We start from the raw sequence: 26,144 nt of genomic DNA, 5'->3' as shown, positions 1-26,144 counted from the left end.
TAAAAGAGCGAGCTCTAAAAGCAAAGTGTTCGCCTGAGAAAAGTCGTGGTGCGCTCTTGCTCGTGGTTCTCTAAGGACATAATAAGTGGGGTACTTTCATTAATTCATTAATCCTTGTATTACTGCCCTTTCTGTAGGCATCGAGGGGGGGAACCGTAATGATTAGCGCTTGCCCGGTGGTTCTTGTACTCAATATGAAAACTTCGCCTATATATAGTTTCCAGCCTGACGCATTGATTAGCTGTCGCCGAAGCAGCCTTGGCCGCTGAGTGCGGAAAAACAAGGCCTTGCCCTGAAGGCGTCTTTCAATGACGGCAGCAAAGCTTCGCTTTTCTGATAGCTTTGTGATCATCATCGTTTGTTAAACCCCGGACGGCTTGTCCGGTTTAGCTCTTGCGACGTCCGCTCGGTGTTTTTCTTCGCATGAGGGCTTATGTAGAGGCTTAAACTGCGCTGATCCCAAGCGCGTGAGAACTGCGCTCGCCAATACTTGCACAAAGCGCAGGCTTACGACATCAGTGCCTGCAGCGCGGATCGCGTCACTCTCGCTTCTAAAAGTATTGTACTGAAGGCACTTGGCAGTGGGCATGGTGCCAGTGGATGAGAAGAAGACGACGTGAAGTGCTTGCTTCCCCGTTACGATATAGCGCCGATCTGTTTAAGCCTAGCGCTACAACCTATAACGAGGGACCGTTCTGCTAGGCGAACACCCCCGTTGCATTTGGTGGAGGTGCTGGGTTTACCTTCGACATCCTGGAACTCCGCAGCCGAACGCTACCACCCGCTGTTGCAATGGATGAACCGGGACCATCCCAGGCTGCTGCTCCCGTGCCCCCCGCCATCGTCTGTTCTGGCGTCATCCGGCAGCGCGATCCGGCTATATTTAGCGGCACAGACGACCACGACGTGGAAGACTGGCTCGCCGAATATGACCGTGTAAGCGCCTATAATAGGTGGGACGACCGCGCCAAGCTGACAAACGTCATCTTTTATTTGACTGACGTGGCCAACCTATGGTTCCGCAATCATGAAGCCGATCTTACCACCTGGTCGGCTTTCACGGCAACTTTGGCAGAGGTCTTCGGCCGTCCCGCCGTTCGCCGGCTTCGCGCTGAGCAGCGCTTGCGTGGTCGAGCTCAACGCCAGGAGGAGACCTTCACTAGTTATATTGAAGACGTGCTCTCGCTATGCAAGCGCGTCAACTCGTCTATGGACGAAGCTGACAAGATCAAGCACGTCATGAAAGGCATCGATGACCAAGCCTTCCAGATGCTTGTCGCGAAGAGTCCGCGGACGATTTCCGAGGTCGTACAGCTCTGTCAGCAGTACGACGAGCTGCGCAAGCAGCGTGCATCAACTCGCGCTGCTCAGCAGGACACCACGGATCTATCTCCGTTGGATTTCGGCCACGATGCTACCGACATCTCTGCTTTAATGCCGGAGATAAAGCAGTTCATCCGTCAGGAAGTGGCACGCCAACTTTCTCTGGCGAACAGCACACCCGAGCCTTCGACAACCTTGGCTCCCTCGCTTCGCCACGTCATTCAGACCCAAGTTGCCGCGGCGCTGCCATCTGCCCCTCCTCCGCAGCCTGCAGCTGGACCACTCACTTACGCTGACGTTGTCGCCCGGCCTTACGCTCCTCCGGCTCCTGATGCCTACCGGGCCACTGCCACCTTCCATGTGCCGCCGCCACCATCACGCCCGATGGTCGTCCCTAACTCGGCCGCTGGAGCCCCTGTCGTCAACCCGTGGCGAACACCTGATAACCGGCCAATATGTTATTCATGCCATTTTCCGGGCCACGTAGCACGATTCTGCCGCCGTCGCAGCCCCCGTTTACCTGACAGTGGGAGTGCCTCAAGCTACAGGCCTGCTCGACTTCCGCGTCAGGACCACTCTAACCTTCCTCCGGACACCTCTTACAGTCGCCTCCCCTTCGATTCACGCCGGTCGCCTTCCCCACGTCGCCGATCCATTTCCCCGATGGTTCGCCGACCCAGCCCAGCCCGAGAGGAAAACTAGCAGCCGCAGTTCCAGAGGCAAGAACTGCGTTTCCGTCGAACATTTTAAGGCCTCATTCTGCGCCGGCGAACGAAATTGAACTGTCCGTGGACGGCGTCACCGTACACGCACTTATCGACACCGGAGCCGCCGTTTCTATTATTAGTGAGAAGCTCTGCCGCAATTTGAACAAAGTGACCATTCCCCTTACCTCTCTTTCTCTGCGTACGGCAACCTCGCATCGCGTTCAGCCTTCAGCGTCGTGCACAGCCCGGGTTGTCATTCAAAGCGTTCTGCATGTTATCGAATTTGTCGTCCTGCCTCGTTCCTCGCACGACGTTATTCTTGGTTGGAATTTCCTATCTGTGAATCAAGCTCTTATCGACTGCGCTCGTTGCGAACTTACGTTATCAGTGCCGTGTTTTGACCCTGACGACTATTATTCTCCTAAAGTTGTTGCCGCCTCTGACATCGATATTGCACCTTTCTCCGCCGCTCTTGTTCCTGTGTTATGTAGCTCTGCTGCGAACTCATCTGTCCTGTTTACGCCGTCGACCACTTGCGCGCGCCGCCGGAACTTTCTGCTTCCGTTTGCTGTCGTCACTTTTTGCGAAGGTTCTGCTGCCCTTTACGTGTGCAATCCGTCCGCCTGCCCATCATCCCTACTCCGCGGCGAGTGCCTGGGTACAGCTGAAGCTTTCTATAGCATTCTCCCGGCCACCATGTTTGGTGATACGGCATCACTTCCGATTTGTGCCGTAACTCCTGCCGCCGCGACCGATGCCCCTGTAGACGTCTTCGCTCGTTCCGTCGACGCAGAACTCACACCTGCGCAGCACACCGAAATCATCAAGCTCCTCCAGCGTTTTCGTGCCTCATTTGACATTGGCCAACCATCCTTGGGCCGGGCGTCCGCAGTCGTTCACCGTATCGACACCGGCCAACAAACACCATTGCGCCAGCGTCCGTATCGTGTGTCGGCCGCTGAACGCCGTGTCATCGACGAGCACGTTGACGACATGCTGGAGCGTGGCATCATCCAGCCCTCTAACAGTCCCTGGGCATCTCCGGTTGTCCTTGTTAAAAAGAAAGACGGCTCCATTCGGTTCTGCGTCGACTATCGCCGCCTTAACCGAATAACGCGCAAAGAGGTATATCCTCTGCCGCGCATCGACGATGCCTTGGACAGTCTGCAGGGAGCGGAATTCTTTTCCTCGCTGGATCTACGCTCCGGGTATTGGCAAGTGCCCATGGCAGAGGCCGATCGCCAAAAGACCGCCTTTGTAACTCCTGATGGGCTATATGAATTCACCGTCATGCCGTTCGGCCTCTGCAACGCGCCTGCCACTTTCGAGCGAATGATGGATAGCATTCTTCGAGGGCTGAAGTGGAAAACGTGCCTCTGTTATTTGGATGACATTGTGGTTTTTTCCACCGACTTTGCGACGCACCTCAGCCGCCTCGAGCAAGTCCTTGCGTGCCTCTCCACTGCAGGACTGCAACTAAATTTGAAGAAATGCCACTTCGGCGCTCGCACGCTTACTATTCTCGGTCATGTAGTTTCCAAAGACGGTATCCTCCCGGACCCCACGAAACTTAGCGCCGTAACCGAGTTCCCCAAACCAACCACCATGAAAGAGCTTCGCAGTTTCATCGGCTCGTGCTCATATTTCCGGCGCTTCATCCGTAACTTTGCCTCTATCATCGCCCCCATGACGCAGCTTCTCACCGGCAGTTCTGACCTATCAGCCTGGTCCCCGGCATGCGACGACGCATTCCAAGAACTGCGACGCGTTCTCACCTCTCCTCCGGTACTGCGACACTTCGACCCATCTGCACCAACTGAGATCCATACGGACGCTAGCGGTGTCGGGCTTGGCGCTGTTCTTGCGCAACGCAAGGATGGCTTCGAAGAGTACGTCGTCGCGTATGCCAGCCGCACCCTTACCAAAGCCGAGGCGAACTACTCGGTTACTGAAAAGGAATGTCTGGCCATCGTTTGGGCAATCGGAAAATTTCGTCCTTATGTGTACGGGCGTCCATTTGACATCGTGACCGACCATCATGCCCTATGCTGGTTATCTTCCTTAAATGATCCAACTGGTCGGCTCGCCCGCTGGGCATTGCGCCTACAAGAGTACGACATCCGCGTTGTTTATCGCTCCGGCCGAAAACATTCAGACGCAGACGCTCTATCCCGGTCACCCCTGCCCTCCGGTCCTGTCCACTCGTCTATTTCCACACATGGAGCCTTCGCCCTCAACATTACCGACATGCCATCAGAGCAGCGCAAGGACCCATGGATCTCTTCGCTTCTTGACTTCCTGTCTAGCCAGTCGCCAGCGCAAATTTCTCGGACGCTCCGTCGTCAAGCAGCGCACTTCATCATTCGGGATAACCTGCTGTACCGCCGCAACTACAATTCGAGCGGTCGCAAGTGGTTGCTTGTTATACCCCGACACCTGCGCCCTGACATCTGCGCCACGTTCCACGACGATCCCCAATGCGGCCACGCTGGTGTCTTAAAGACATACTCTCGCATCCAGCTTCGGTACTACTGGCGCGGTATGTACCGCTTCGTTCGCCAGTACGTCCGGTCCTGCCTCATATGCCAACGACGCAAGACGCCACCTCAACATGCCACCGGCCCCTTGCAACCTTTACTATGCCCCGCGCGCGCGTTCGACCGCGTCGGCATTGACCTATACGGTCCGCTTCCCAACACTCCAAGCGGCAACCGCTGGGTTATTGTCGCTATCGACCACCTCACGCGGTACGCCGAAACTTCAGCCCTAGCATCTGCCACAGCAAAAGACGTCGCCAGTTTTCTCCTTCGAAACCTGATTTTACGCCATGGAGCACCTAGAGAATTACTGAGCGACCGCGGTCGCGTTTTTCTCTCCGACGTCATTGCAGCATTGCTAAAGGAGTGTCGCATCATTCACTGCACCACCACGGCATATCATCCTCAAACTAATGGGATGACAGAGCGTTTCAACCGCACCCTTGGCGACATGTTGGCCATGTATGCTTCCTCTGACCACTCGAATTGGGATCGCATTCTGCCTTTCGTCACCTACGCTTACAACACCGCCAAGCAAAGCACCACTGGGTTCTCCCCTTTCTTTCTCCTTTACGGACACGAACCTTCATGCACTATGGACACGATTCTGCCTTACCGACCAGATGCTTCGGAGTGCACGACTGTTTCTAGAGCGGCTGCTTACGCCGAAGAATGTCGCCAGCTCGCTCGTTCGTTGACATCCCAGGACCAGTGGCGCCAAAAGCATCGCCATGATTCATCTACTGCGGCTACGTGCTTTGCTCCTGGCTCGCTGGTCTGGTTGTGGGTGCCCTCTACTCCTCCAGGCCTTTCCTCTAAGCTGGTCTCCAAGTACCACGGTCCTTATAGGGTACTGAAAAAAACATCCGCGGTCAACTACCTCATCGAGCCAACGGAAGCGCCTTCCGACCAGCGTCGTCGCGGCCAGGAAATTGTGCACGTCTCCCGGCTCAAGCAGTGCCATGACCCCCCTGTGTTTTCCTGCCCTTAGGTCGCCAGGATGGCTACTCTTTCGGTGGGGAGTGATTGTACTGAAGGCACTTGGCAGTGGGCATGGTGCCAGTGGATGAGAAGAAGACGACGTGAAGTGCTTGCTTCCCCGTTACGATATAGCGCCGATCTGTTTAAGCCTAGCGCTACAACCTATAACGAGGGACCGTTCTGCTAGGCGAACACCCCCGTTGCAGTATAAGCGGTATAGCGACGGTGTGGCTTTTTGATGCAAAAGCGTCAACGGGGGGGGAGAGGGAATGATAAATGAAAGGTAGGGAGGTTAACCAGGGCTGAGCCCGGTTGGCTACCCTACACTGGGGAAAGGGAAAGGAGGACGGAAAGATTAAAAGAAGATAAAGTCCAATGGAGATATCAGTCGGTCACTCAGTCCGGATCACAGAAGCTGACTCAATCCGGTCGCTTTCAAATCACAGCTACAAAAGGCCACAAAAGCGCTGCAAAAGCGTGAAATGGCTCATTGAGCGAACAAGGTGGCGTCTGTAGCAGCGAAACGGCAGCTAAATTTCTATTGGCTACGACGCCACGGTACGAGTGCGCCTCGACGGAGCAGAGTGGGTGAAAGGGAACACCTGGGGAGGTATTCTGTTGGAGCCCACTTAGTGGACTGTCCATTTCGGCCGCTACCGATTGGCTGGGGCCGCTCTTGTCCTCCTCGCTCGTACAGCTGCATCCAATCAGAAGCGGCCGAAATAGACAGTCCACTAGATGGACTCTTGCAGAATGCGCCGTCTGCTGCCTCAGTAACGCAACGAGACCTTAGGTGGCGCTGAGTAGCGCGCCAGGTGTTGCATGAGGGGTGAGGGCATCGCCGCGACTCCACGTTACCCTCCCTCGTACTCTCAGAAGCCTGTGTCATGCGGGCGTTCTTTGTGCGCTCAAGCTGTCGCCTGCGTTCTAACTGAGCCTCGGTGAGACCAGATCAAAACGCGACAAGCGTCTGAACGCGCCCGCTTGCCCGCGTGGAGTTCGTAACTCGATGGACCGCCCAGAGGCGTTCAATAGGACATTTAATGCTTTCGTATTCACAACTCATAAGAAGTGCTTAGGTGTCCTCGGATATTTCTTTCTTTTGCTAATCTCTTTGTTTTTACGAAGTTTTACAAAGGTGCAATTTCAGCTTGCTTTTGAGAAGATTAGAAAACTTACAAGACCATTGACAAGACTTAGAACAACTACCTTTTAGTTCTGAAAGAAGGTACAGGGAAAGCGATTATCATTACTCCAGCCGATGCATTCTACGTGATCGAGTGCATGTGGTTGAGGCGAACTTTCACTTGCCGCCCATTTATAAGTGCACCACGGTGACTTTGTTATTGTAGTTGCAGACCTGGCGTGAAATATCGAGCGACGACCAATCGGTGAAAAAAGGAAAAAGGACGTTTCAGCTACACTACGGGAGCCTTGTTCACAATCGGCTCCCGTAGTGTAGCCGAAACGTCCTTTTTCCTTTTTTCACCGATTGGTCGGCGCTCGATATTTCACGCTACAAATTTTCCCGACCAGGCGGGTTTCTGTCGGACCCCGAATTTCAGTTGTAGATCTGAGAGGTTGTGGCGCACGCCCACAGTGGCCATGAATTGGGTAGGTAAACTAAGCGTTGAACAATACCAAGAAAACACGGTCTTCTTAGTTATTTCACTTCAGTGAGTAAAGCTTAGCGTTAGATTTCTATAACCAGCTCTGACGTCGTCTTCTCAATCGGCAGTCAGCGCGTCGCTCTACACCAATGGTGTAGTTGAACGTGAGTCACACTGCGCCGACTAATTTTCACCGCGTTGTGGATGGTGAACGTCAGACTGCAGAGCATACCGATGCTCTAGCCGTTAACGCTTGTCTTTACAGTAAATCTAGAATTGACTTTCAGAAATTAAAGCGCAGGGAATGAATCAAGGCGCGACCGAAAAGCAACGAGAAGCTGTTCGCTGTCCAATACAAGGATATAAACCGCATGTGCCTTTTGAGCGATGAAACTGACGTTGTGTGTACATGAGGGAGATTTGAATAATGAAAGTATTTTCCCTAACACAAAATGTAGAGTAGCGAACCAGACGCTCGTCTGGTTGACCTCCCTACCATTCCTCTTCTTAATCTCTCTCTCTTCTCTCTGAATAGATTTTTTTTTCGTTTTCTTGCAATGGCTTTGTGATTTATTCCTGTGTGTGCAATGATCTGTGTAAAATGCATTTTCTGCTTAAATCATGTGAATAAATAGCTGTGTAATTACATTGTTCCAAGCCATCTATCATATTAACTGCGTGCTATCTCAACTATAATTTAATACTGCTGTTCTTTGTATTTCCGCTGCCATTTAAAGGGAGGCCTTCCTTCATTTTCTTTCATGAGGAATGAAATTGTTCTTGTTCTTGAAGACGGATATTCGAGAATAACAACCTTGGAATATCAAATCAAATACGGAATATTTTGTCATTTGTAACTGAAATCAAATGTAAAGTTTGTCGCATGAAATTTGTTCCGTAAAAAAAAAAGGGGGAGGGGGGGGGGGCAGTTTCGCACTTGAGACCAATAGCAAGGTTAGGCGTTTCCCTTGGATTACCCGGACGGGCCGGGTTATAACTATGCGCGAGTGCCACATATTGGCGCGACGCAGCACGCAAAGCAAGTGCTGCTGGGTATAGAAGAAACAGCGCCCTGGCAGCTACCAGGCGTCTCACGGTGGCTGGCGTGATGAGTGCCGCCAGTGGCGTTACAGGCGTCGCTCCTCAACGGCGCGCGAGACGAGACCAACGGGAAACTGCCGGAGTTGGTCAGTGCACAGTTAAATACGGGACAACACCATACTCGCGGACAACTTTTCTGGGCAATGAAGGGAAGGCTACGGAGGCGGAACTTCTGCACATATGCTCCTACGCAAAACACTCGGTTTGGCGCGCGTCTCATTTTTTCTTTCCGTTTGTTGAACTTCCATAGCTCCTGTGCATGTTTGAAGGCAGATAAAGGCAATTCAGTAATTATTTCTAATCGCGAATCGACGATGTTAGACTTTTCAGTTGTTTCGACCTCAGGTGATAAATGAGCTTATGAGGAACATGTCAGCGCAAGAAATAAAGAAATAGTCATGTCACAGTGATGTTCACGATTATGTGGCGCTTCTCACGGCTTTGTATGTCGCTTTGTTTCAGTAAAGATATGTCAGTTTTGTTAGAGATGCAGCTGTGATATAGCGATGCAAATTGAAATAGTGGCCTGAGGGTACAATGAACTGATGAAAAAGTGAAGAGTTTCTCAGCGGAGTAACGTCTGAGAAGCTTCAATGCAGATTTTTAAAATTATTTTTGACGCCTCCAGTGAGCAGCAGACAATATTTTTACGAGACACAAATGAGAACACGAATTAGAACTATAACACAGAGTTCGACAAGATAACAGTTACCGACAAAGGTGAGATCGCGAACAGCGGCTTCATGAAAATTGGAAAAAAAGCTTGGTTTGCAAGTGTCCTTTGCCAAATGGAACACAAGGAATCAAACTAATACATTCACGGTAGTTATTCCCAGGTACTTCGCTCACTTACACTACCTTCGGAGCTTGTGCTCGAATCTGAGCCAAGCTCGATTATCAGGGTCTGAATATTGTCGTCAATTTCACCACCCCTGCCCCTCAATTCGTTTTCGATTCTTTCCACATGAACGCACTTCCGCCTGCAGTTTTCCTCGCTTATTAAGTCAATTTCTGCATGTGAAAGTTTTTTTACGTTGTCAAGCTTAAAAGTTGCGTTACTTGCGCGCACGTACCGTTTCATTTGACTCCAAAGCAGCTCTATAGGATTGAATTCGCAGTGATACGATGATAGCGTTAAAACATCATTACCAGCTGCTTTGGTGAGGGTGCCCATTTTGCACCCAATATACATGCGCTTATGCTCATTCACATTCACCAGCAGCCACGCATTTCGCTGGTCGGTATAAAAGGAAATGTTATTCCTTCTCATGCACGACTAAATATCACCTTTTTAAGCTGAACGTTATGATATTTGCATTTTCTATAACAATAATGCTCGTGAGTTCATTGTTCGGCAATAATTGTTCAATAAACAACTTCTCAACAACCGTGAGCATCCATCTCTGAATGGTTATCACCAACACTCTTCCTCGAACGAAAGACGAGGCGAGCTCCATTTACGAAGCCCTTCTTGCCGCCTGCGTGGAGCACACTGAGGCGATCACCCTTGCCAGATGGAGCTCGAAGACCCGTCATTGTTCCTTGCCGGAAAGTGTCTTGCCATGTCACAACATGGGTGTCTTCCCACGCCTCTTCTTTTGTGTGTCCTGCTCAGGTCTCAGACCAGGTTCCCAGACGGTCGCAGGCGAGACCTGGGGAACAGGTCTCGCCTGAGAAGTACAGAATGCTGCAATAAAAATGGTACTCACACTTGGTATTACTTTTCATTTAACAGAGTACACGTTAGCAAAATTCACTCCAATTCACAAAAATTGGTGGCGTCGCAAGACGCAACCAGCTCACAATTCAAAGCAATAACACGCTTTTTAAATGCGAAGCATTTCTCGGTGAACATTTTCCACTTTGACAGTATCTAACTACTTACGTCTTGGTGCAATCATGGTTGTTCCATTAACTTGACATGTACGAAAATTGACATATTATGACAAGAGCGTAGGACGAGCATAAGTGATAGGTCATGACATGAATGCCATGACATGCGTGTCATGTAGGTCATGAAACAACCGCCCGCCTCTTGGTGCTGTCATAGTCATTTCGTTAACTTGTTAGGCTACCCCCGACTGCTTCGAATGACATCGATTCCCTGAGGGCCTGGGACCTGCCGGGCTTCCTTGCGCTGTGTTCTAAGACGCAACGTTCTAAGTCCCGCCATATTCCACACAGTGGCATGTAATGAACGAGCGTTGCGTGAACATACCTTTTTTTGCTGCCGCATCTTCCGCATCATCCGCAGGTAGCTTCTGCGCCACACGACAATGTCCTGTCTTTCCAAAAGCGCTTAGCTGCGTTTCCTTTTTCGGAAAGCGAAGCCAATGTCGTTTAGCAGTCTGGCGCACAGTCCTTTTTTTCACACAAGGTATCGGCATGTCTGGGTCAGTTGACACATCCTTAGCGATTTTCGCCGACGTAGGCAGATCGTTACTCATGAAATATTAATGTACCTTGCGTCTCAAGGCACCAAGCGTGAAGCTGTCATACAGGTGTATTCATGTCCTTCCAGTTTTCTTAGTGCTGCTTCCCCGCTTGAAGTCAGATCTGCGCGTTGTAGATAGCAGCGGACCTCGAAGAGACTCTGCTTTCATGCTGTTCACAGAACGCGCAAACGCGCCGGCCAGCTGGCTCACTTGTTTATGCATGGCGATGGTGGTGAGCTCCAGGTGGACACGTGTGGTTGCAGCATCAACGTTGCATACGTACCATTTAGTTCGTCTGCTTAGAAAGCCATTTGTTGGTGAAGTTCGTCACAAGCTTTTTTGGCGAGTCGACGGAAGAGCCAGAACGTGACGAACGCATGCCTGAAGATGGAGACGCCATTTTGCATGGAGGAAAGAAAAAGTTAGGAGGGAGCATCGCGCAACGAGATTGAAGCCAAATTTGTCAGCCCCGCACGTGATCGCAGTCAAAGTGCGCGGTTGGTTTTAGTGTTTGCACCCTCCAGGCGGAGTCACCGCACGGCAGCTGAACAAGCGCACGCATAATAAAAACCACTGGCATAGCTACTGGGAACCAAACGTCTCAGTAAATTTCCATTCTTGCTCCGTGATCTCGACGCAAGAAGTTACGGGTCGGGCCTCCACTGAGCAAACATATAGGCTTAATGGAGTGTTTGCTTGTCAAGGTTGTCTGCGTGACGTAATGCTCTCTCCTCACCTTTTCCTTCCTCCGTGGAAAAAGTTAGGAGAGAGCGTTACGTCACGCAGCCAGCCTTCGCAAACGAACCCTTCGTTAAGGGGGGATGCGGGGCTAAAATACCGATTTCGGTGATAAAATTGTGTTTTTTTTATTGTGATTTCTTCTGAATTGTTTGTTTGATATAGAATCTTCTCACCAAGTTTGGTAGATATCTGAGCAGTAGAAAGGAAGAAAATGAATTTTTTTCACATGTTGGTGGCCCGCATTTCTCGTCGAACGCGACTCTGAATGCTGTCTTTCCAGACGCGGCCGCATAGTGGGCAAGAGACGAAACGCAAAGTGAGTGCCCACGTTGGGAAGTTTGTTTTTCGCACTTTTTAGAGAACTTGAGAAACTAAAGAAAACGACGAAAGGTCTAGGAGGCAAGGGGAAGCTGACACAAAGTGTTGAACGATTATGAACGCGTTGGTCGTTTCACGTCCAACGCGTTCGGTGGGAACTACTCAAAGCATTCTTGACCTAATACTTATCAGCCATCATTCTGATATTAACCATGTACGATCTGACGTCATTCATGGAATATCAGATCCCGACGTACCAGTATGTGTGGTACCACTTGTTGGTATTACTGCCCACTTTCCTGTGTCCATAGTAACCGACTTCCCAAACGCTGATGACAATAGCATAGTAACATACTTTGATCACGAGTTCGAGCCTTTTTTCCAAATGGGTTCCAGTGCCTCTGTTGACGTAAGTTCCGTTTGGCTTATGTTCATATTGTTACGGGAAGGAAGAAGCGTTCGTCTATTTACAAGTGGCTTTTAATGGCTGAGCCAACAAGCGTAGAGCATCGATACTCTTAAACACTTCTTCGTCGGCTCTAAGACCACCATCAGCGTCGTCTTTTTTCCACATTAGTGACTGTGACATCACCCTCGTCGGAAAAAGCACCTGATTGGTGCGGCTCATCTGTCCGAGAAAGGTAAGGTTTGAGACGGCTGACGTGGATGATGTCAGAGAGAGGTGAAGGCACCGTGGCATCCAGCGGAGACACTTCATACGTGACAGAGGTCACCTGGTGAAGGATGCGGTAAGGGCCATAGTATCGCGAGAGGAGTTTCTCCGAAAGACCAACATGCCGAGTTGGATACCAGACTAGCACAAGAGCACCTGGTTCATAATGCACGTCGTGATGGCACTGGTCGTAACGGCACTTCTGGCGTGTCTGTGAAGCAGAAAGACGAATGCGGGCAATCTGGCGTGCTTGGGTCGCTGTGGTTATGACATCCCGAGTGTACTCTGTCGGCGAATCGAGCGTGGTCGAGAGGAGTGTCTCGAAAGGCAAAGTTGGCTCACGGCCGAAGACGAGATAGAAGGGGGAATAGCCAGCTGTGTCGTGGCACGAGGAATTGTAGGCGAACGTGACAAATGGTAGAGCAATGTCCCAGTCGCGATGATTGGAGGAAACATGCATTGCGAGCATGTCAGTTATTGTGCGCACATCCACCCCGCACCTCCACCAATGATGTTACGGGAAGGAAGAAGCGTTCGTCTAGTTACAAGTGGCTTTTAATGGCTGAGCCAACAAGCGTAGAGCATCGATACTCTTAAACACTTCTTCGTCTTCTCTAAGACCACCATCAGCGTCGTCTTCTTTCCACATTAGCGACTGTGACAATATCTATCGTCCTCTACTGCGTCACGAACTACGTGCCTACTAAAATGAAGCGGCCACCCAAAAATAATCCCTGGATAACCCGGGAAGCAATTCACGCAAAGCGCCGTCTGAAGAGATTGCGTAGAACAATAAACATTAAAGGCGGAGATGAATCCATCGTGACGAAACTGCCTAATGCAATCGCAGAATTCAAGCTTACAGCCGAACGTGCGACAGAATATTATTTTAATGTAACGTTACCGAGCCTTCCTACAAATAATCCCGGAAAATTCTGGAGGCACTTTCGCACCAATGATAGAGAAACGTCCCACTTACGCCCAGAGAAAGAAACTGCGAAAGCCAACGCATATAACATTTTCTTTCAATCAGTATTTACTACAGATACTAAACGTTATTCCCCCGTTCTAACCAGGCAGGATGCAAGCATTGGCAAATTAGACATTGCGGACGCTGGCATACTTAATCTTCTGCTTAATCTTGACCCTAAAAACGGCAGTGGTCCTGACAACATATACCTAACGACTTTCTGAAAAGGTATGCGGAGTGGTGCTGTAGATACCTTGGCATAATTTTTCGTAAATCACTCACGACTTCACAACTACCGAACGACTGGAGAATTGCAAAGATAATACCTACACATTGTGGGGTCTGATGTGGGATATCTCACACCGTACTCTTGGGACAAAGGAACGACAACACAGTAGTGCAAACAATCACAAGGGCATTTATTGCACCTTTCATACATCAATGCCTGCTAGCCGAGTTGCTATCCACAAAACATGCCGATGGGCGCGCGACAAATCTAGAAGTCCGACTCACCGCGTCCTCGCGAGCGAATATGTTCGCCCCATGCTGGATCCCAACGCCTGGTCGTTCGCGTGTATAGTCACGCGAATCGTGGCGCGTTCGAAGGCGGCCACGCGAGGCGGTCTCGCAGATGCATCGGTCGCCGCGCGCGCGGAATGTCCGCGCTGTTCGGCGACCCGCCCGGCAAGAGGGTTGCTGCACGTGCGGCACGTCCGTCCCGCTCCCTGTCTCGAACCCAAGAGAGCGCGCCTTGTCTCTCCCGCCGAGGGTAACCCCGCAGCAGCGCAACACTAGCGCCATCTCTCGGACTGCGCTTCAACCACATTGGCCGCGCTGACGTCACGCAGGCCACGCGGCGAAGCGGGATCACAGGAGACGCGCTATGCGGAAAAAACATCAGGGGAGGCGCGAGGGTCGCGCATCCCCACAACATAAATCAGGCGACAAAGCAGAAATGTGAAATTTTAGACCCATTTCATTAACTAGTGCATCCTGTAAGCTTCTAGAGCACATAATCTTAAAGAACGTAAGGTTTTTCTAGAGAGCATTGGCTTCTTGTCTCCCTACGAACATGGCTTTCGCCGTGGTTTATCAACAGTAACGCAACTAACAGAACTAGCCCACGATCTTGCATTTACTGTGAATCAACGAGGCCAGGCTGACATGATTGTTACTTGATCTATCTAAGGCATTCACTAATTATAGTGACCATATCGCACTTCATACATCCCTCAACACTCTAGCTATTTGGTGCTCTAATTGGCAGATGTCAATTCACCTAAAAAAGTCTGTGGCCATGACTGTAACAAGGAAAACAAGACCATCTATACATATGAGATCAACGGTATACCACTAACTAAAGTTGAACAACATAAATACCTGGGAGTTACATTAACCGCAGACCTCAGGTGGGATAAACATATTTCGAACATCACCGCAGGAGCATTACGCAAACTATTCTTCCTCAAAAGAAGCCTTGCGCTCTCTACGACATCAACGAAGCTACAGGCCTACACAATGCTCGTTAGGCCGTTTCTTGAATATGCAAAAACAGTCAGATTTCCTCATACAACGACTAAAATAACAAAATTAGAGGCCGTACAAAGAAAGGCTATAAGTTTCATTCACAACAAATATGAACGCGCTGACTCACCGAGCAATCTTCTAACGCAGTCTGGTTTGCAAACGCTATCTACCAAAGCAAAACACACTCACCTTAAGTTCTTGTTTCAGCTTCTAAAAAATAACTATAAGATAGATGTATCCAGGTACATTTCATTTTCTGAGGTTCGAAAAACACGTAACAAACATGCGTACATTTTAACAGAATACAAATGCAACAACGACACGTTTAACTATTCATTCTTCCCCCTTACAAAAGCTGAATGGAACAGACTTGATCCTGCTCTAACCGCCATCGAATCGTTGTCCGAATCTACCTCACCGGTAGAAGCTGCAATGCGTAAATAAAATCATTTGTCATCACATGTGTCATCGTCACAAATTATGCATTGTGTTCCTTTCGACGTCCCATTTTTCTTTTCCCTTTTCTTTATTGTTGGTTGTCGTTATGTGGACATATGATACGCTCTGTTCCCAAAATAAATTTTCATTACTGTATTACTTCTAGTCCTAAGACGATTGTTGTAACTGCCATTTTCCTGCTAAATTGCTTGCCTAGATTTTTTTTTCAATTCATTACGCGTTAAGCCTTATCTTTGGCTTCGCTCTTATTTCATCTATAACTGTTTACTTACATGTTCTTCACTGCTAGTATCATGTTGATCAACGGTCATATGTAAACATGCATTTTTTTGTTCCTAAACTCAGCTTCTTTCATATATTGCTATCCTTGGGCAATTGTTTGCTTCTTTTTTCCTTTTTTTCAATTAACTGTTCTGCCTAGATGCATACTGATATACATGTATACTGTATCGCCCAACTGCCACACTCTCAAGTGAGAGTAGCAGTATTGTAAATAAATAAATAAATAAATAAATAAATAATCAAAAACAAAAACAAAGGAAAAGTCGCATCTCATATCGATAATTTTTTGTCTGCTCTTTCGTCTCCTCATTTTCAATAAAATTTATTCATCATCATAATCATACTCTTTAAAGTTGCTGTTGAAATCTGCGCATAATAAACGTTCGATTTCTTCGAAATTCAGTTTCTCTTTAAGTACAAGAACTATGGCTGACAAACGAAAACTAAAATCATTAAAACGAGATCAGGATGTGGTGTCCAAAGCAGGCGACTTTTCAAATTTGTTTAAACTTCTACACGCAGAATATCGTTAGTTAAAGAGGAAAATACATTTCGCTTCTGCATCAGACATGCGAACGAAACGATTCCATTCCTCAAGCTAGTGTTCGAATCGGTCATGTTTGTGTTTTATTTGTACACAATAGTACTGTTGGCTGTCTTACTGGTATCCTTTTAAGTCTTGCGCTAACTTCGGTCTCGCAAAACGTTGAGGCCACTGGTAAGTGCTCTGTCGCAATAATTGAAACCGTAAAAAAAAGAACACAGTCTTAGATCTAGTAGAAAGCAGATCTCCAGTTAAACGCAAGAACGCTTTAAGACTGCAGTAGAAGCAAATGCATTACAACGTCAATTACAGTCGCGAACAGCACTAAGACCGGACCCGGGTAGGACGCTACAAGAGGATTACAAACAGCTTTATGCGAATTGAATTTTTAGAATGCGAAATATTTTTTTCGCGAAACGGGCCCAGACAGTTTGTTCGCGATGCTGCTTTAGTCTAAGTACACATATTGAAACAAGTCTTCATACAACGACCAGCCAAGCTCTTTCTCGACATTAATTCAAGACTTTGTGTGGAGCCTGTACTGTCACGGTTTCCGGAACTACGGGATAACGAAAAATGATTATATGGAGAATTAAAGAACGTGAAAAAAGAAGAAGAAAGAATTGGTCGAGGAGGGGTAGACATGGTTTATCCCATGTACATAACGAGAGAAGGAGGAGGGGGAGGAAGATGAGGATGAGGAGGAGGCGAGTTGCTACCTATTTAGTTCTGCAGATAACCGCCTGCGACCCGCGCTTTTAGAGAGCGTCAGGTGATAAGCCCCCTGTAATCATTAAAGTTAGATATGCATACACTGACCAACTTTCTCAATCCCATCCCTGCGCTTGTAGATGGAAAACAGATGGGATTCGACACCACCCGCAATAGTAGACATTACCCGAATAGACACCACCACCCGCACCACCCAACCCTGTCGAGGCAGAAAAGATTTGCTGTTGTTTCCTGTGGTGGCACTTTACAAAGAAGATCTGGGAAGCATTAGAGCGCTTGTCAAGCGTGAGTGTTGCAGTGTGAGCGTTTTTTGAACGAACTAATTTCGGCTTCCGGAAGAACTTGCACATTCAACGGCGTTTCCGCGGCGACAAGCTGAATGAGCATGCGCTTTTCGTTTGAACCGGAAACGACGTCGTCTTTTTGCGCGTCTTACAGTAGCAGAGTTCGTAGGAATCGAGCAAATATATTTCGCCTCGGCCGAAGGCTATCAAAGAAAAGCGTCCGCGCAACTGGACTGCGCATTAAGGAACATTGAATCGACTGCTTGCGCGTGCTGGCGCGTCTATTACACTAACCTCGGCGCTTGTTCTCGGCAAGCAACCGGAAGTAAATCGCTGCCACCCTAAGTGTAAGATCGTAGAGCTTCATGATCAATGTTATGGTATAGTAGAAGGAGAACGAATTGAAGAAGAAGCGGTTGAACAATACGCAGCATCTTTAATCACGCCAGTGCACACTGATAAAGAAACTAACGTCCTTATAGTTTTGCCTTTTCTTAAAAAGCAGCGACAAGCTTTGAAGCGCCGCGGATGAATATTTTCGGGCGGCGCGCTCATTTCTGGCAGATCGCTGTTTCCGGCACCTATGTTCTTCATAACGCCGTGATATATATATATATATATATATATATATATATATATATATATATATATATATATATATATATATATATATATATATATATATATATATATATATATATATATATATTGTGTTATATATATGTGTATATATATATATATATATATATATATATATATATTGTGTGCGTGCGTCGTTTTTGTTTGGAACATCGTGAGACATATCACAGCGTTTTACGCTTTCGACCTTTCGCACTTCCGAGTCAGCGCCTCAGTTTTTACATGTTTAAGTTTAAGGTATTTAAATGTGCATATCTGTCGCGGCCGCCTTTTAGCACGTTTTACTGACACAAAGCGTAGTTTCCACCTTCAGTACACGTTCCTATAAGGCGCGTGCTCGATTCGGGCCGCGGTGGCAGCGTGTCGGTAGAAGCTGTGGATAAGCCGCTTCAGGAGGTTAGAAAGAACATGGCGGCCGACGCCAGCTGCGCGTGAGAGGGAGCTGGGAGAGGAGGTAGATGTCGCTACTTAAATATATAAAGCAGAAAATCTAGGGACATTAGAGAAAACAAGCGGCGAACAAACTGAGCTTGCAAAGCACACATTTGCTCACCTCCATCGGTCAACCCGGGTCTAGATGAAGCGGCGCAAGTGAGAACTATAGGGCCTATATAGCTACAGATGTCCGCTTTCTGTGAGAGCGAAAACAAAGAGGGACGACTGACTTCTGTCGAAAGAAACGACGTCCGTAAGATGAGCGCAATAGTATCAGAGGACATTTCAGCGGCATGCAAGGACGGCGAATGGTCCTTGCGAGAAATAAGAGAGAGAGAGAGAGAGAGAGAGAGAGAGAGACCAGTAACAAATGCTGGAAGCCGAGATCTTGCCTCGGGGGAGTCATATTGCTGTGGAGGAAGAATCTGCGCCGCTCTGTTGGCAGAAGAAAGCCGAGCCAGGCCAGGAGCTGGTAGAGGGAGCTTTGTCTACTCAGTTTAAGAAACCGAAAAGGAATCAGCTGCTTGAAAACGCCTTTGCTCGGTGGGATAGAGCAACGCTAGTTCAGGAGCCACCGGCAATGGAGTTGGCAGATTTATTATCGCAATGCATGTACAGGTGGATCCGCTAAGCCTAGGCTAACCAAAAGGAACTTCCTGAGAGGACAAAATAAAACTGGATGTACATTCATCTCCTATACTGCGCGAAGCGAACGAAACTCGGGGAATGGGGCACACGAACGAACACATGGAGTTAATTTCTCTTTTCAATTTGCCGGTTTCGCGCGGTAGACAAAGCATGAACAGTAACCGGCGCTGTCTTGCCCAGCAAAAAGTTTGCTGAAACACTTCAAAAACACAATTCAGATAACCGTAAAGGACCTGTCTCTCTGCGTACGTAAAACCTCGTGAGACCAGATGTATTGTGAACATACGTTTTTTCGGCACCCTGGAGGCGTGTGACGGAAAGAAGCAGTCATGGCGCTGTTACCAGAATCGCCGGATTTATACTCTTCCAAGAAGCGTAGACGCGCCATAATTCTTATAGGTAGTTCTTCGGGGGTGTCTGGCAGGTAAAACGAAGTACAATTCCGTATTAGCGAAGAGAGCTACGAATAACAAATAGCACAATCCTAAAATGAAGTGCCACTGCAGCGGCAAAAAGGTTTCTTCGGCGGAGTCTCCTGTAGGGAGTTTACCTGTTGATGGCGTGAGAGCCACTTTGCGCGCGCACATCCTCTGTTTATCAACGTTGGAAGCTGTCTCGGAGAGTAATACCAGTGTAAAGATATAAAGCGTGACATCAACGGAAAGTGCAGCCATTACTCTAGACTCGTACGTGTGCACAAGAAAGGTAAGCCGAGTGTTTATTCGCCAAAGTTAGCACTGAACTTCTTGGCAAACATCTTGAGCTCCATGTGAGCGGTTCACTCGAAAAGAATTAGGTAAATCCTGCGTGAAGAAGATACATGCGTTGGTGTAGCGAACGTGCCTTCCTGTGGGAAAGGCGGTTATAATGGACCACAGAAGTTCAGTGCAAGTACGAAGTTTACACTGGGAAGCCTGCCTGCCCTTTTGACATTGAAGTGAGGCGAGCGACTTCTTGTCACTCTTCTTACTGAGTACTAGTGACAGGAACAGTATGGCAGTAGTATGACAGCATGGCAGCTTCTTGTCCATGACAGGAAGCTACAAAAACGAAAGCACGTGAATATAAACCGTTGGCAAAGCTGCTCTCCGATAGCGTGTTCCCCAACCCAAAGAGAGTCGTCCTATTGCCTAAGAGCACGCTTAATACTTGCCTATAGTTTTTGCTGACAAAGGCTGCAGCATTCACTCATAATACTGAACAATTAGGGAATTAAAAGATGTTACCATGGATGGTTAACCAACGTCACGTTATACTTATTTAGCTGCGTCGTTATCAAACATAATGCAGTGGCAATGAAGTGTTGAACCGTAACTTAAGACCGGCCTCAATGTAGGGGAATCGCTTTTTTTTCTTCGTTTTATTTTGGCACGGGTTACTTCAATAAAAGTAAAATTTCTTTTTAATGCGCTTCCAGGTAGGAGCGTTCTGCCACTGAATAAATCATCGAGAAATTGAGAAGTCAAATCCTGAAAAGTTTTATCGATTGAGCGAGGGATACGAAGTTTGAAAAAAAAAATTCAATTTGATAGGAACCGCTTTCATTACGCTTTTCAATACCTCGACTGTACCCAGCATCAGAGCATGGGGTGAATGGTTCCACGCAGGTGCTTAGTCGCTTGGAACCGTTTTGTATTACTTATCCCTGCTTGACTTTTTTCCCCTTCATTTTCAAGGTAAAGCGAGAGAGTGCGCCAGCTTTAATTTGTCGGTTTTAATCGGTTTCTGTTAGTTAATGGTGTCACCAGCCATCTATAGCGTCGCAATGCCCTCTTACGGCAGTAACTTTTGCCAGAATGCACATTTCTAAATCTTAAGGTGGTCGCTTGTCCTTACCTTGATGTTCTGCATATTTTTAGACAGGTCTGAAGACCACATCGATTAGCAAAGCGAGGGAGAGGAAAAAGCATACGAAAGGCGGGAAGGTTAATCGGGAGACAGACATGCTGCAACATTGCCTCTGTCAGCTCTAACAACAGCAATCGCATATAGATGTGAAAATGCAGTAGAAGAAACCAACTGATTCCATTTTCCCACACTTGACTACCAGGTAAAATGAATACAATTTCCATACCAAACAGAAAACTTGCAATACATTCCACCGCATGTGGCTGCTATATCCTTGTTTAATGGAAAAAAGTGTCCTTCATATACATAGTTGTGGAATTTCGTACGTCTCAGTGCGTCACTTCAGTGTACGCTTGTTGTGCAAGAATACTCTGAGCAGGAAACACGTGATACTGGTCCAAAATTGAGGAAGTACTAGCATTTGGCGGCTCACTTTCTAGTTTCCGAATGGGAAGAAAGAAAATTGCTGCTGGCCACGATGTATCTGTCTAGCTTAGTTTTCTGAAGCCTGAAAGGTGGCCAGCAGGGGAAGGGGATGGCGCGTACGAGAATAACAAAATATGAAGATAGAATAATATGACACAGCATGTTAGATGACACAGCAGAAGCGAAAAAAAGGTACTTGGCGATTTAGCGGTAAATGCGAGACAAATGCGTGAGCATTACATCGCACCTATTTGAGATGCTGGAGCAATGATATATATATATATGTACACACACACACACACTTTCGTCAGGCAGGCCCTGCAGGTAGCAGCTCAATTTTTGCGCCCGCGGTCCGACAAGCGTACATGTACTGGAGGTGCAAGTGTTCGACGATCTCTAGGAAGCACGCTTGTTGCATGTGTCTGTGTAGCAGCCAGACCGAGGCGTTGCACGCGGGTTCGAATCAACGCGCACTCGACACGCAAGGGAGGCGACTCCGCCCGGTGCAGCCGCGAAATTTTCCGCGCGGTGATTGCGGGCGAGCAAATTCTTCTTGGTCGAGTTGCTGTCATTGAAGGTGGCGTCGGTTGGTGAGTCGCATGCCTTCTCTGCTCGGGGGAAAAACACGGGCAATTTCAAAAACATGACGTACGCGGACTGCAAGCCTGCCGTCGATCCCAAAAAGAGCGCGTTGGCAAGACGATGAAAACTACGCAAGCTTCGGGGAAGAAATGGCATAGCCTGAATATATCAACGCACTGCGTTCAGATACAAAATTGCGGCAGAACCCATCTCACGATGATTGTCGACAGTAAGGCGATGGTATTATAGCGATACAACGAATTGCTGCAGTCGAAACGAGGTATGTATGAGGCGTGTTCAGCAGGGTGACTCTTCTTGTGCACTTTCATGATGGTGATTATGATGGATAATGATTTATTGGCATCCCCTTGAATATGGGACGGGTACAAATAGTCATCTAGTGTGCTTGAGTTAATCAGGTACTCCATATATGCTTTTCAGTCTAGCATTTTTGTATACGACTCTCTATTTTTTTTCACTTCCTCAAAACTTGTCTATCTATTGCCGCTAGCTTATTCCTGTAACGGGACCGGTCGTATCAGCCTCTTCCCTGCTTTGTTTTCCACTAATACGCTAGACGTTTCTTGCTTACTCCCCTGCTGACCGGTTTATGCCTCTGTCCACTTTAAATCCAAGTGCTTCTGGAAGGTGTACGTTACCTACGGGTTCCAGTGGGTGAATTCCTTCGCATTCCATTAGGATGTGCTGAATGGTCTTTGGATTGTTGCTGCAGCATACACATGCCTCATCTTGTTGAGAATATTTTCTTAGGTAGGTTTTTGTCCTTAGGGAACCAATCCGACCTACAATTACCAAAACACTGCCCTTTGTTTTCTCGTATAGATTTTTCATTATGATATATATCTTCCCATTGTTGTGAATATTTTTGGTCTATTTTGTTTCCATGCTTTGCATCCAATTCGCCGACTCTGTTGCTCTCACCTTCTTTCTGATGGCTGATGGTTGTGTATTTACACTTTGAATTACACTGTACTTGGTTGCCATCTTTCGTGACCTCTCCTCCTTTTTGTGTTCATGCTTTTCAGGCACAGATACTTGTGCACTTAAGCCGCCCATTAATTTTTTTCATGTTCTTGAGTCTTTCTTCAAAACTAATTTTTCTCTGCACTTCTCTGACTTCAAAAGTGGCCCAACCCACCTCACTCTGCACGGCCTCACTTGTGGTTTTACCGTGGGCTCACAAAGCCAACCGGCCTGCCGATTTTTGATAAACTTTCAACCCCTACAAGATATCTGGTTTTAAGCACAGAATGACATTTGCGAATGTTAGCGCTGGCACCATTACTCCTTTCCAGATTGCACGCACAACCTCAAAGTTGATGTGGCCCCGAAGTGCTCTATGTTTGATTATTGCTGCGTTACGCTAACCTTTTATTTTCAGGTTACCTTGGTGGGTGCTTTAGTAAGTCTTTCCTTCGTTTATGTATGCGCACAGGCAGTTACGTTGTTTGTCTGCGGGTATGACTTGCTGCTAAATTGACACACCACTTAATTACTCGTCTTTTCAATAAAGATCATAATTCCCGATTTCTCTGTGCTGAACTTAAGGCCTAGATTCGTCCGACATAGTCGGAAGCATCTGTAAATATTTTGCATTCTCTTCCTAGTAGCACTATCCCGTGAGCATACATCAGTCCAGGGAGCTTATGTTGCACCATTTCCCTATCGCGCTTGTAGAAGCTTCCCTAAGAACACTCGGCGCCATCTAGCGCCGCCGCCGCGAAGCCTATGCGTGGCCTCCAAAATGTCAGTGCATGCGAACGCTGAGATACGCGCTATCCAACCACCGGGCTCTCGCGCTTCTTTCTGGCACGCTGCGTCATCTAGTGGCATTGCCGCGAAGTCTGCGCCTGGCCTCCGAGACTAGAAGCGTGGCGCGCCGGTGCCTGAAAACGCTGAGAATTCTTTCCTCGCTTGCCGCACCCAGAGGGACACATACTCAGTAATCCAAGTTGGCGACAGGTTCATTGAAGAGCGGCACATACGTAGTGCATTCATGGCGCAGCTCGCTAGAGTGTTGGTATGAAGGGCGTACGTTCATCGGAAAGCGGCATATATCCATGGCATTTGTGGCACAGTCTGCCAATGCGTCGGTTTGCTGTCACTGGGGAACCTCTGTGGCGTGTGCTCGAGTTCGTTCAGCATGGAATAAATTAAAGGGACCTTTTTCATCATTGTAGAGGGGCGCATTCCCAGTGGCACATGCCTAGTTACACGAGATTGTGTGAAAGTCGTTCGTTGAAGAGCGGTATACACCTACTGGCACCTACCTAGTGACCCAAGATGGCATCGAAAAGGTTCGTTGGAGCAGCACATACTGAGAGCCAGATACGCAGTGCGGTCTAAGTCGGCGTCAAAGAGTTTCTTCGAACAGCGGTACTGTACCCGGTCCTGCGTCTGCAGTGAACCAAGTTGGCGAGAATGAAGTTCGTTGAAAAGCGGCACATACGTACACAGTGCCCTACACTCCATGACCCAAGTTGGTCCGATGGACGGTTTCGACTCCTGTTACTTCCCCATGGCAGCCCGATGCGCTATCCATTACACGTACGCTGACTACTCAGTGAAGCTATCAGCCGAGAAAACGGTTAGTTACAACATACATACATAGATAGACAGAAACGTGCATACATACGTACATAGCACCCGGAAATTGCGTAAAGTACCTTAACAATGCTAATGCATTAAAAAAGCACGAAACATCAATCTCTCTCTTAAAAAATAGTCCGTTGGCTGCTCGTCTTGCATCCCAAGGCAAGTGTCAGCGGGATGCGAATCGGTCATCCCTAAGGCGTGCTACCTTTTAGTTCCAGGATCAAAACACACAATGACGAAGACAACGCGAGGCAAGCAAATCACAAACATTTGGAAACGCAATGGTTTGGCTGACGCGAACGTGACCGCCATGCCAAGGAAAATTGTTTTCCGGGAAGACAGAGAGAGAGAGAACAAAGTCAGGGAGGTTAACCAGATGCGATAATTTCCTTTGTGCGGCCGCGGCAGGTGCCCAGTTTCCGGAGAGCGGTAGCGACACTTTATTCGCTCTACGCTCGCCATTTGCAGGCGTCTTGGGCGTGTAGTAACGCTTAGAACGGAGGACGTGAACTTGTTTCGCAAATAGGCTAACTGAAATCTCGAATGCGCTTCGTGACGGATGCACTCAGCAAACGTTCATGCAGGAACGAAATGGAATTCACCGTGGCCATCTTAAGCGAGTCACCGGAAACGTCAAGCTGTCTAGAATAGTGTGCCCAGGGTCCGCGCAGTTTGTTCAAGCGCATGTCAAGGCGTTCTTCGAGCAACCTTGCAGGTCGGAATGTACATATTGCAGAAAGCAAGGTATAGCTGTTCTGGTCAGCAGAACTTGTCTGGTTCCGGTTCTAGTTGTACATCAAAGTTATGATTGTAGTTGAAAGCTTACTGGCACGCAGAAGGCTGTGATGTTGGCAAGTGAGTGGGGAAGCTGCATTCGTCCTGTCTTCCTTCTTCTTCTTGTTCTTCGTTTTCGGCGCGTATTTAAAAATGAACTAGTACCGACTCACCCGGTTTGCGACTATTATTAAGCTGCATTAGTTGTAAGCAGAATAACAAAGCTGTGAGTATGTTCATCGCGCGCATGCAGGCGACATCGCAGCCAGCTGAAATTAGTAACGCGCGACATGTGTCGGGCACCTCAATTACTTTTTCTGCTCGAAGGATTTCAGAAACAAGCACAGATGCTTATAAGCTAAATAGCCCTGAATGATTTGTACGATTGTCGTAATTTGTTCTTGCAGCATCAGGCTCGTAATCCTGTTTACAGAGCACGAAAAACACATTTTGTTGATTAATAGAATTACCGTCACTTGTTCCTGTCGTACCGAACCTGTAATCTCATCTACAGTACCATCAGCCGGCCGTTCGAAGCCCGATTACGTCGGCGAGTCGGAGGGCCTAGAATGGTTGGTGCGAAAACAAGATTTGGCTATGAGCCTTACTTACAGGGGGCTGACGTTACCGTGTGAATTCGACCTGCTTCTTCAGAAAAAAGAAACGCCGAGTTCGGTGCAGTGAGATGCGCGTACTGGTGCAGAAAAAGAAGACGGAAGATCGATTCTGTTTATTTTTTTTAGCTTTATAATCCAAGCAAACACAGATAGTAGAAACGACGGCACAAATACAGGGCCAGGGATGAACAAAGAACTCATCTTCCGCGTCACAGAAATGACGTTCGGCCCGAAATTCATCCCAACTTCGTGCTTCACCAGGATGTCTCAAATTTTCAAAACGTCGCAATAGGACTGAGATTAAACGTACCTGGTAAGAGCATTCAGACATGTAA

General features: G+C 48.0%; 1 protein-coding gene and 1 long non-coding RNA gene across 8 annotated transcripts in view; one reads left to right on the top strand and one right to left on the bottom strand.

Annotated features, from left to right (window-relative positions):
- The window catches only part of LOC139056301 (uncharacterized), a 447,952-nt gene that overhangs the window by 200,685 nt on the left and 221,123 nt on the right, over positions 1-26,144 (top strand). Inside the window, exon 2 of one of the 7 annotated variants that reach the window (XM_070534438.1) lies at positions 11,716-11,751. The exons of the other annotated variants lie outside the window; for them this stretch is intronic. The gene's annotated coding sequence lies outside the window, so the exon portion shown is untranslated. The remainder of the gene's footprint in view (positions 1-11,715; positions 11,752-26,144) is intronic. 7 annotated transcript variants of the gene reach the window in all.
- On the bottom strand, positions 8,849-25,325 carry LOC135900915 (uncharacterized). The gene is made up of 3 exons (XR_010563976.1): positions 25,245-25,325; positions 24,094-24,220; positions 8,849-9,946 (listed from the first exon to the last, which is right to left on the bottom strand). It is a non-coding gene; the product is annotated as an uncharacterized lncRNA (long non-coding RNA).

Source organism: Dermacentor albipictus, chromosome 2 (assembly GCF_038994185.2).
Source record: "Dermacentor albipictus isolate Rhodes 1998 colony chromosome 2, USDA_Dalb.pri_finalv2, whole genome shotgun sequence".
In the NCBI taxonomy this organism is placed as follows: domain Eukaryota; kingdom Metazoa; phylum Arthropoda; class Arachnida; order Ixodida; family Ixodidae; genus Dermacentor; species Dermacentor albipictus.
The sequence above is the reverse complement of the archived record's forward strand: the minus strand, read 5'-3'. Positions and strand labels throughout refer to the sequence as shown.